Raw genomic sequence first — 11,301 nt, forward strand, 5'->3', positions numbered from 1 at the left:
CTCTCTCTCTCTCTCTCTCTCTCTCTCTCTCTCTCTCTCTCTTTTTCACTCTTGGCTGCTTTCTCCAGGACACTCAGTAACAGAACATCCATACTTCTGTCTAAGCCATGGCTGGGAAAACCCAGTCACCAAAACTCTGAACAAAAACATGGATTTGAAGAAGGAGGAATTAGAACTCTAAGGATATAGACATAGCAATACTTTTCCTTCAAAAGGGGAAAGCAGGTTCACAATCTCCTGTTAGGATGATGGGGATTGATGTGTGATGCAGTGAGTAAGGAAGCAACCTCAGAATCAGGAAGATGTGGATTCAAGTTTTACTCTTGTTATACTCTCTATATATGTTCAACTTGTCCATTTTACAGATGAGGAAAATGAGGCTTAGATGACTTGTCCATGATCACATAGCAAATCCAGCACTTTGCACTACATCTTTACAACTGATGCTGTATATATCTTGTACATACATAATTGTTTGTGTGTTTGTTATTCCCCTCCCCACCTTAGAATGTGTGGTCCTTTTTCCTTTGTTAACACAGTGCCTGATGACAGTAGGCACTAATGGCTTCTTGTTAACTTACCAGCAGAAGGCCAAGCTGCCAGACCTATTTTACCAGTATGGCTTCTAATTTAGATTAAGGGAAGGGCTGTGTATCTTTCTGAGCACTAGCCTGGCTATGTTGAGAGAAGCTTATCATCAAAAATTTGACCATGAATTGACCATTGTTAAGGCATATGTGGATGCAGTGTCCATTAATGGAATATATCCACACCAATGGAATCACTGATCTTTGAAGTATTGAAGTGTATTATAACCTATAACTGTATTATTATAAATATTCTTAGTTCACTTGTTCTATATTTCATTTTTGTATAACCAGGAATTTTACAAATATTGGCAAATACATTAATGGGAGAAATGCAATAGGAGATACACTGAGTTTATAACTTGCATTGCTATAAATTCACCTGGATGTTTATTGAATACCTCTTCATAAATCATTGTAAAAGCATGTTGTAGTGGACAGAAAACTACCCTGCTAGTCCGAGGTCCTGGGGTTCTAGCCCTGCTATGACTTTTCTTACCTGCTTTGGGGTTTGGGCAATTCATTTCATGACTTGAACTTTAATGTTTTCCTCTGCAAAGAGAGGAAATTAGATTAAATGAGCATCAAGGTTTACATAAGGTTTATGATTCCAACCGGGGCATGTCATAGGCGATCTACTGGACTAGAAGATCTTTGAGACCTAGGTTTGTCTTATTTGTCTTTGTTTTTCCTACAAGACCAACTTCAGTGTACATAAGCATATACTAGGTGTTCAAGAAATGGTCAGTGAATGAATTAAATTTCTGACCATTTCTTTTCGAATGATCCAAATACAAAATGAGTGGCATGAAGCAGCTAGGTGGATGTAAGGGTTATGGGATTTAAAGATCTTCCATGCCCCATTGGACTTGCTGACGTAGCAGGAAGGGGCGGAACAAGAGGAAGCGGAAGCCAAGCTAGTGTTCCTGTGGTGGCTGGAGGTGGTGGCCACGGCGGCAGCAGCAGCAGAGGCAGCGGCAGCGCAAAGCCCTTTTTGAGTTAGCCAGAATTTCTGCTAAGGACTCCTGCTGAGGACTGCCAGGGGCCAGAGCTGCTGGGAGCGCGCTTCCCGGAGGCTGGGTGGTTGCTGTGAGTGGGGAGAGGAGGTCCTTTGCCTGAGGTAGCCTGTTCTGTTTTAAAGGCTTGAAAATGTGGGTGCTTTCTACTTTATCTACCTGTGCCAATGTCATAACTACTCTGATGGCTTTCACTTTCTGATTTTGGGACTCAGTCTTTTGGTATCTTAATAAATTTTCTAGTTTATTCCCCCATATGGCAAGCATGATGTATTTTGTGATGGATAATTATATCAGCATATCTGTAATCTCCATAGGCATTGTGAATATGGCATTGCTGATACAGTGGAACAGTGGAGAGATTATATGATTTGGAGTCAGAAAGACCTGAGTTCAAATCTTACCTCAGGTGCTTAATAGCTGTGTTACCCTGAGTGAGTCATTTAACCTTTAGTTTTCTTATCTCTGAAGTTTTTTCATCTTGTAAGTAGAAAACCCTCACAGGGTTTTTGCAAGGTAAAAATTAAATGCTATTTAATTTTTTATTTATTGTTTATATTTAGTTAAATTTTAGTTCATATTTAGTTTACATATTTAGTTATATATGTTTATATTTAGCTAAATTTGAAATGTAGCATTTAATTAGAGTAATCTTTGTAAAGCACAGATTCTCTAGGATCTAAAGCTAGAAGGGAAATTGGAGATCATCTGGTCCAATTCCTTCATACTTCAATTAATTTACCCTTTGGTGATTGCTTTTTACAGGAGGAAAAATGAAAGCAATTAATGAAGGTAAAGTGATTTGTTCAGTCATAAATCAAGTTCAAGTGCATGGCAGAGATTTATCAGAATTCCGGGTCTTTTATGCATCCCAGCAAGTTATTTTGCTACATCCCTTAAATGAGAGCAATTCCAGGAAAAAACAGACAAAACAAAACATGACTTTAGCCTCTCCTTTAGTTATATTGGGAAGTATAGTGACCTATTTTTATAGTTTCCCTGAAGGATGGCTAGTCTGTGGTTTACTGGCAACTGTGTGGCCTAATTTCAGTCTAGTAACACTTAGATTAATTAATGTTTAACAAGCTTTGATTGACAATCCTGATGAGAAATTACAAATGATTAATGAAATTCTGAAAGCAAGATGATTTCTTCAGTTGGGGTTACTCTACAAGCAAGGTTATTCTTAAGAAAATAGAATAGATCAATATTGATTTAATACAAAGAAGATGAATTTAGGCCAAAAGGCTATTTACATGTCATCTTATTATTCATGTTTTGGCTTAAAAACAACACAATTTCCACTGCCAAACTATATTGTAATTGCTGTGTGTGATCATCTGTTGCCACCCCATTCAAACTAAAGAGACCATAGATATTGTCTGGTTGAATGGGAAGGCACAAGGCGGAGCAGGGGTAGCCTTATCTCCCCTCATTGCCAAGGAGGAAGGTGCATCACTGTCATCCTTCTGGGCTGGAAAGGGAAGATTGAGTCTTTTAATTGAATCCCTCTAGGAGATGGGTTAGTTAATATATAAAATATAGTGTCTAAGATGGAAAAAGGAGACGATAGGTTGAAATTGTTGCCCAATTTCAAAGTGAGAATTCTTAAATTCTGGTCTAGATTCCTAAAGGAGGTGATGAATCCTTAAAGGTAAAAATCTCTATGTATAGGATAGTAGACTCAAATTTTTGCCTACAGTAATCTTTTGAGGCCTCTTATAGCCTTGCGTTTCAATAACTTTAAAATAAACATACCTTCTTTACCCAGTTTCCAGATGGAAGGTATTCATATGATAAAATTTTATCAACAACAACCATCCTTATAGGACTGAGTACATAGCTGGTGATCACCAAATACTGAATTGGATTGGATTGGAATTCAATGGATAATCTCACCAATTTTAAGTGAGGCACATTGACAAGGTAGTCCAAGGAGGATGGTATATCTAGTTCAACAAGAGATGAAGGGTCAAAAGTCCTTCCAGGCCAAGGGCATCTTACTCTCCAAGACTAGATTTTTCTAAAAGAAGAAAAATATGATGCACTAGTATCATCTTAATTGTAGTATGGTCAGGTAATCAGGTTCCTAAGCCATTAGCTTGAATTGTCTACAAATAATAACTAAAGGAAAGTGGAAATGACAATGTTTGCTGCAACATTTACTTTCTGTTTCATTATGTTAATCAAGGAAGAAGAACTTAAAAGGAAAACAACAAATAAATGAAAATAAAACATGGAAGCAAATGTGCCAACCTCCCTGGAGCTTGCTAATCAAAATGACAGAAAATTGAAGTTGGTAGAGACGAAGTTGCTGGCTCCCAATCAACCTGGTTAGACTTCATGATCTCCCAGGTGATCTGGCCTCTACACTGGCCTAGAGGTCATAGAAATGAGACCCAGAGAAACAAGCACTAGAAAAATTGCCTAGTGTTTGGAGAAAGAATTACAGAAAGAATCTGAAGGTCACACAGATTCAAGAGTTAGGAGTAAATAGCCTAGTTGGCCAAGGGTACAAACAGTTTGGAACCAAAAATCCAGACATATGATACACTAAGCCAAGCTAGATTCTGTGTCTAAGTTGAATACATACAATTTGCATGTGGCTACAGAAACTATGTACTCTACACAACTTGTCTGAGTGTGTGATTGCCAAATGTTACACTATGAAAAATAGGTATTGAAAAGAATCAAGGGACCAGGCCACAGTCCCAAAAAGATAACCTAAAAAAAGAGTACCTTTTGTGAGGTCATGGCAGAATTTAACAGTGAGAATGAGACCCTGGGGAAGTTTCTGGTTGGAATCACTCTTAATAGTTGGACCATATGACCATTTGCCTTCCCTCTTGGCAAGTGATATTAAGAAGAATATAAAAAGATGAAAGATATCTAGCTTTATGGATATCCTTGCTTTATCTCAGCTCATTCTATAATCTAGCATATGCTACAATTTTTAATAAAAGGAGTATTCTTACCAAATTCTTTTGGTTTTCATTTTGAATTTGTGGCTACTTCACTTAGCTTGTGTGGAAGCTAGAATTCCTCCATTCAATGTTAAATGAATGAAGAATATCTAATTTTTAATTACCAACATCAACATTTTAGAAAACCTTAGTTTATCGAAGAAGGTTTTATTTTTCACCCTGCTTTCCAAATACTGATTGCAATGCATGCTTTACCTTGAGGGCCAGAACAGTGAACTCTAGTGGATAAACAAAGATAGGATTTTTAGTAGATAAGTAATGAGCCCAAATATTTATTGAATGTTTTGCAAGTGAACAGGATCAGAGTCTAAACTAAACATTTGGTTGATGTTAGTCTTATCCTGAGTCACTGAGGAATAGTTGTCAGCAGTATCAACAAGAACATTTTTTAGGAAGAGAAAGGAGGCTTAGAATTTGAATTATTCACTAAACCTCTTAAAACAAGGGAAAAGGGGATCATTGTAACCGAATTGTTCCATTCTCAGAAATGAACATTTTTTTACTCATTTTTTTTGCAGTGTGGATAATTAAACCAATCTATTTTGTATCACTATGGATTTTGCTGAGGAGGTTTTGTATTGTTCAAGGGATCAATGTGATAAGTCCAATGTCATCTATGAAAAGAATGATTTAAAACACTTTACCATGAATAATATGTTGAAATTTATGAAGCATTTTGCAAGCACCTTAAATACCTTACTTCATTTGTTCTTCACAATAGTCCTTCAAAGTAGATAGTACAGATATTATTATTCCCATTTTATAAATGAAGAAAACTCTGAGTCATAGAAAGGGTAATTTGTCAAGATAGTCTAAGACAATAATGGCATAATATGATTTTATTTAAAAAACACTTTGCATGATGATGAAGGAAGTTAGTAATAAAAGTTTTAGTGGGTATTGTGTGCAAGATGCATAGATTACGAATAGAATTACCTAATGATATCTTTCCACAACATGGTCAAAAAGTTAGTTGATGAGTAAAATACCTGCAGAGATCAGTCTAAACCAAAATTACCCTGAGAATAATTATAGATGAAGCCAGAAAAACAAACAGATATGAAATGGAAGAAATCTGATGGTATTTCTAGGGTGATCAATTCTCATGAGTAATAGTAGTAGATTTTACATTTTTTCTGTTATTTGGAGAAGGAATAATGTCATTAAAGAAAATAGAGACAGGAAAATCATCTTGACCTAAGTCTAATCAGAAGAAATCTATGCTGGAGGTGGAACAAATTTAAAATATTCAGGAAATGGTTGCCAAGAAAACTCAAAGACAGAACAATGACAAAAGAATTTAAAAGATCACCAACATTGCTTCTACTAAAAAAAATGGTGGTGATGAAGAAGTTACTAAAAACTTCATCTGTATTTCAACCATTTTCTTGTCTGCATTGATTTCTTATAATAATAGTCTCTTCATCTATTGATAATATCATAGGATTGTACAAAGAGCTCTAACTTGGAGTCAGAAAACCTGGATTCAAATCCTTACTCTCTCACTTATTAAACATATGACATTGAATAAGTCCCATAACCTCTAAGTCTAAATTTTCTTACCCAGATTGAGAACAAATTATGAGGATAAGCTACTTATGCTACTACTTCACAGGTTTGTTATGAAGAAAGCATTTTGTAAGACTCTGGAAGAATATGGAAGAAATGGTTTGTGGGGGGAGGGGATGATAGCAGAAGTCAAGTATTTGAAAGGCTAAAAAATACAGACCAAGTGTTAGAATCATCTTCTTAATTGTAAGGAGCAAAGCTGGAAATGATATATGGAAGTTCAGAGAGACAAATATAGGGTTTTACTTAAGAAGTCATTTTTTAATGAGTAGAACACAATGCCTTACAAGTCAGTAAGTGTCTGCCCTGGACAAGGTCATTTTTTTTTTTTTTTGCTGGGTAGTCTTCCAACTCTTAGATTCTTCAGTTATTTAAAGTGTAAAACACTAAACAGATGTGAAATAAGGACAGAGAAAAAAAGAAAAGAGTTGAAGGAAGAAAAAAAACAGAAGAAAGAGGAAGAGAAGGAAGAAGAGGAGAAAAGGAAGAAGAAAAAGAAGACAGACTTTTTTCAGGTGATTTTTCCATACTGGAACACAACTTGTTAACCATTCAATTGAAAATTGCTACTATATGCTGCTAAATGCTGCTATTGATTAAAAGACAGTGTTTAACTTTTCAGACAGGTAGAATTCAACTTTAAAGACGCTGTTCTGAAAAGGTACATTGGTGGGAAGAGGAGGATCAAAGAAGGAATGGGATCCCTATAATTGACTACTGAGAGAGGGCAACGCTATTCATTGTTTACCTTGCTTCTAGTTTTTCTGCCAAGGAAAATTATATTTTTCAGAAATGACAGAATGAAAAGGTTGTTAAGTACCAAATAAGTTGCAGGATTGCCTTGGTAAAGCAAATTACTACTCTGTGAGTTCTTTTCACTGATAAAATCAAATCACAGATCTTAACCTCCACATATCCAAATTGAATATAAATGGCCAAGGAGTTCCTTTAAAGGGTCCACTTTGTCATTTTAATCTTCATATTTTTTCTCTCTATTATTGTAATATCATGAGACTAAATATTTTTTCTTATGTTTGTTTTCTGTTACTAAAAATGCTCAGGCTTATATTTTTCAAATTATTTTTATTGTTACAAAACAAGTAAAAATTTCTTCATCAGTTCCCTCGATTGATGATTTAAAAAAAAACTTTGATATTAGTTTTCTCTTGTGTGTTGATTCAGTGGTGTCAAAAGACATAACACGGTGACCCTGAAAAAGAAGTTATACATTGGCCTAGAACTGTGTGTCTGTCTGCATGTATAGGAATCACTCAATAAACATCTGCAGATTAAGTAAGTAAACATTAAACAGTATTTCAGGAATTCTGAACTAAACTGGAAAGGAGAGGAAACAGAATGAACACATATAGAATCTCTTGCTCTGGAGTCATTGTGACCTGTGCTGGTGATGACCTGACTGAAAGCCAAATGAGCGAACCATCTTTTTTTTGTTTTGTTTTTTAAGCAACTGGGGTTAAGTAACTTGCTCAAAGTTACACGGCCAGGTGTTTCTGGGTGGGTGCTGTGTCTTAGCCCGGATTTGATCCTCAGATTATCCCGACAGTGGGGCCGGTGCTCTTACTCACTGTGCTACCTGGCTGCCCCATGAGCGAACCATCTTAGATCACTTGAATACATGTCATCAGGGGATCAGAAGAATCAGTTTAGGGTGGCTAGTTCAGGCAAGGCATAAATAAGATCCAAATCAGGGAGATAGTAAAAGGAGATTGAAAGGATGGAAAGAAAAGCCTTCTATCAGGATGGAAGGGATTTACTGAAAGATTGTTTAAAGACATTCCAGGCATGTATTCCACTGCTCCATGACCCAGGACAGCCACTTCACTTCAAATGAAGGGAGGAGCTTAGACTGTTTCTATGCTGGTGCTAGATCCATTGGTCTTATGGTTCTCTATTCATAAGCCATGATAAACATATAACCTACAAACAAGGTTATCATCCAATTAGGCATTGTCCAATACAAATGGACATATTAATCATAGGGGAGATGAGACATGAATACAAAAATGATAATATAAGGCAAGAGTGACAAGATACATCAGAGGACTACAAGCAAATATGAACACTTTTACACTTTCCTCCATTTTTTTCAACATCATGTTCACTTCCGAGGCCTAGTCCTTTATTAAAAATGCTTTTGTTGTCACTGTTGTTGTTGTTGAACTGTTTCTGATTATTCATGACCCTATTTGGGGTTTTCTTGGCAGAGATACTTGAGTGCTTTGCCATTTTCTTTTCCAGCTCATTTTACACTTGAGAACAGTGAGGTAAATAAGGGTTAAGTGACTTGCACAGGGTCACACAGCTAGTAAGTGTCTGAGGTTGAATTTGAACTTAAGAAGATGAGTCTTCCTGATGCCAAGCCCACCTACACCACCTAGCTGCCTCAATTTCGAGTGTTTACTGTGTGTTAGAGGTTGGATTAAGTGCTAGGGACATAATGAAAAGCAAATATATGGTCTTTGCCTTCAAGAAGCTCTTCTAATAGGAGAGAAAATATGCAAATACTACACATTTGCAAGGCATATACAAAGTAGATGGAAGATAATTTCAAAAGGAAGGCCCTAGAAGGGGAGGAAGAATTTGGGGAAAAAGAGAAAACCAAAAGGACCTTTTAGAGAATGTGGAATTGGAACCCAGTGTTGAAGGAAAACAGGGAAGCCAGTGGGTAGAGGCAAGGTAATTATAGAGAGCATGGAGGCCAGTTAGGGAGAAGGTGTGGTTGGGAAATGTGGTACCCTAGAGAAGGAATGGCACAAAAACCAATAGATGAGAGAGTATGGGCAAAAGAGGAAAGTTTTAAATGACTGGAAAGGTAGAGAGGAAACAGGTTGTACCAAAATCTAAATGACAAACAGATTATTTGATTCCAAGAGTGATGGAGAACCGCTAAAATGTATTGATTGGAGGTTGGGAAGGGAGTGATATGTTTAGAACTGTCCTTTAGGAAATAACTTTGGTGCAGTGAGTAGAGCAAAAGCCCTGGAGTCAGGAGGACCTGAGTTCAAATGAGGCCTCAGATAAAAAAAAAAAACTATCCATGTGACCTTGGGCAAGCCACTTAACCCTAATTGCCCTCCAAAAAAATGAAAATCACTTTGGTAGCTGATTAGAGAATGGATCAGAGTGGGGAGACTTAAGATAGAGAAAACAACTTGTGATAGTTCAGGTGTGAGGTGATAAGGGTCTGCCCCTATGTGAGTCGAGAGGAGACAAGAGATGTAGGGAGATGTGAAGACAGAAACAACAATGTGTGGGTATGTACATATACATATATATACACACACATAAACACATATATATCTGGTGCTGTTTTGTTTATGTATATATAATTTGTATATAAATATATGTAAATATATCCAACCATACATAAATATACATATATATATATACACACACACAGATATGTGTGTATACACCCACATACACACATCCAGGCTTACAACTTTGATGTCATCTCTGACTCCTCACTTGCACTCAGCATTTTGAGAATAAGAATAATAGATAACTTTTGAAGAGAAGAGGGTTTGTGGGGGAAGATAATGGGCTCTCTTTTGGCCTTGTTAAGTTCAAGGAGTCCTATGAAGTCCCTAAGTGAGGGAGTAGAACCCAGATCCTTGGGGTATACTCACATTTAGAGCATGATAGTTAGATAGGTAGGAAGAAAACTAAGATAGCCCAGTGTCATAAGAACACAGATGAGAAAGTAACCAAGAGGAGAGAATGGATCTATGATTCTATGATTATAAAAATCAAATAAAAAAAAGATATAGGCTTACCCATGTTTGTTACAGTCATGAAAGACATCCAGCATAGGACCCAAAAGGAAGAGGGATCCCTTAAATTTGGTGAGGTCCTGCAGGGGTTTCTATTTGTGGATCACATCGTCCTAATTCCATCAATACCTGTAATATAGCAAAACTTCCTAAATAAAATCAATTATCTTTCAAAAAAGTTTAGTCTACACAGCAATGACCAAGTGGATAAAGAATGGCTATTGTTCAGATTGTGATATGAAGTTGAAAAACAACCCATAGATGTGGGCCATCAGTACAATATTTCTTGAACAGTGTCACTGTGAAAGAATGATGAACTTATCACCAAATTGACTATGAGAAGGATGGAACTGCACATGAAAAATTCCAAAGTGCTACCTTTCTCCATGAACAAAAGACCCAATTAGTCTTTAATTTCAGGAGAGCAGGAATTATGTCATACTCAACCTTCTGTTTATTCCTGTGTCCATAGCAGGGAATACGTGTTCTGCATTTTGTGGATACATATCACTATGAACCTTAAGATCCAGAAAGCAAATTTTGGCATGTTGTAAACAAACTAGCACTGCATTGCTCAGAAGGAAGCTGCGATGTTTTTATCCTCTGCCTGGAATGCTGTTAAATGGACACAGGAAGTGGAGAACGTTCATTTCTTTCCTAAAGAATCACAACTTTTGACTTGTGTCTCTTTTCACAGAAAGTCACTATTGATTATCATTGCATCCTACCTGCTGTGGGGTTATACCTATTCAGAGAGGGTGAGAGATGGGCACAGAAAATGGTTTCTTCCTATGTGACCTGGGGGGAGTATTAATAGCCAATATTTGAAGTTTCTTGCCTCCTAGATAGATGTTGTATATGATATCACATAAGGATGATGCTAATAAAGAAAATTCATAACAAAGGATGAAGTGGGTGGTGTAGGCATTATTATCCCTGTACTATAGACAAGAAAACAGTCCCAGAAAGTTTTTGTGACTTCTCTGTCACAGCTAGCTAATGTTGGACCCAGGATTTGAACAAGGTTTTACAGGCCCAAATAGTGGTCTCTTTAAATATATGGTGCACAGTGCCACCTAGTGTTCTTTTTATATAATATCCTTTTCCTTCATTTCTGACATCCTTGGTAGTGGGCTTTAGAAATATAAAGCGAACAAATTTAGACCATAGGAGTATAGATTAAAAGCTGGAAGTAGTTAATAATCGTGCGTGCATGCGTGCATGCGGTGTTGCTGGTGCTGAACAAAAATTGGTTGACATTGCTTTCTAAACTTTTACAAACTGTAATATAGAAATTAAAGACATTAATTCTAAAACCATTCCATTTTGGACACATTAAATTGATAGAAAG

This window comes from Petaurus breviceps, unplaced genomic scaffold, assembly GCF_028583685.1.
Source record: "Petaurus breviceps papuanus isolate PSGF00001 unplaced genomic scaffold, PetGlider_PUasm1.0 76, whole genome shotgun sequence".
Taxonomy (NCBI): domain Eukaryota; kingdom Metazoa; phylum Chordata; class Mammalia; order Diprotodontia; family Petauridae; genus Petaurus; species Petaurus breviceps.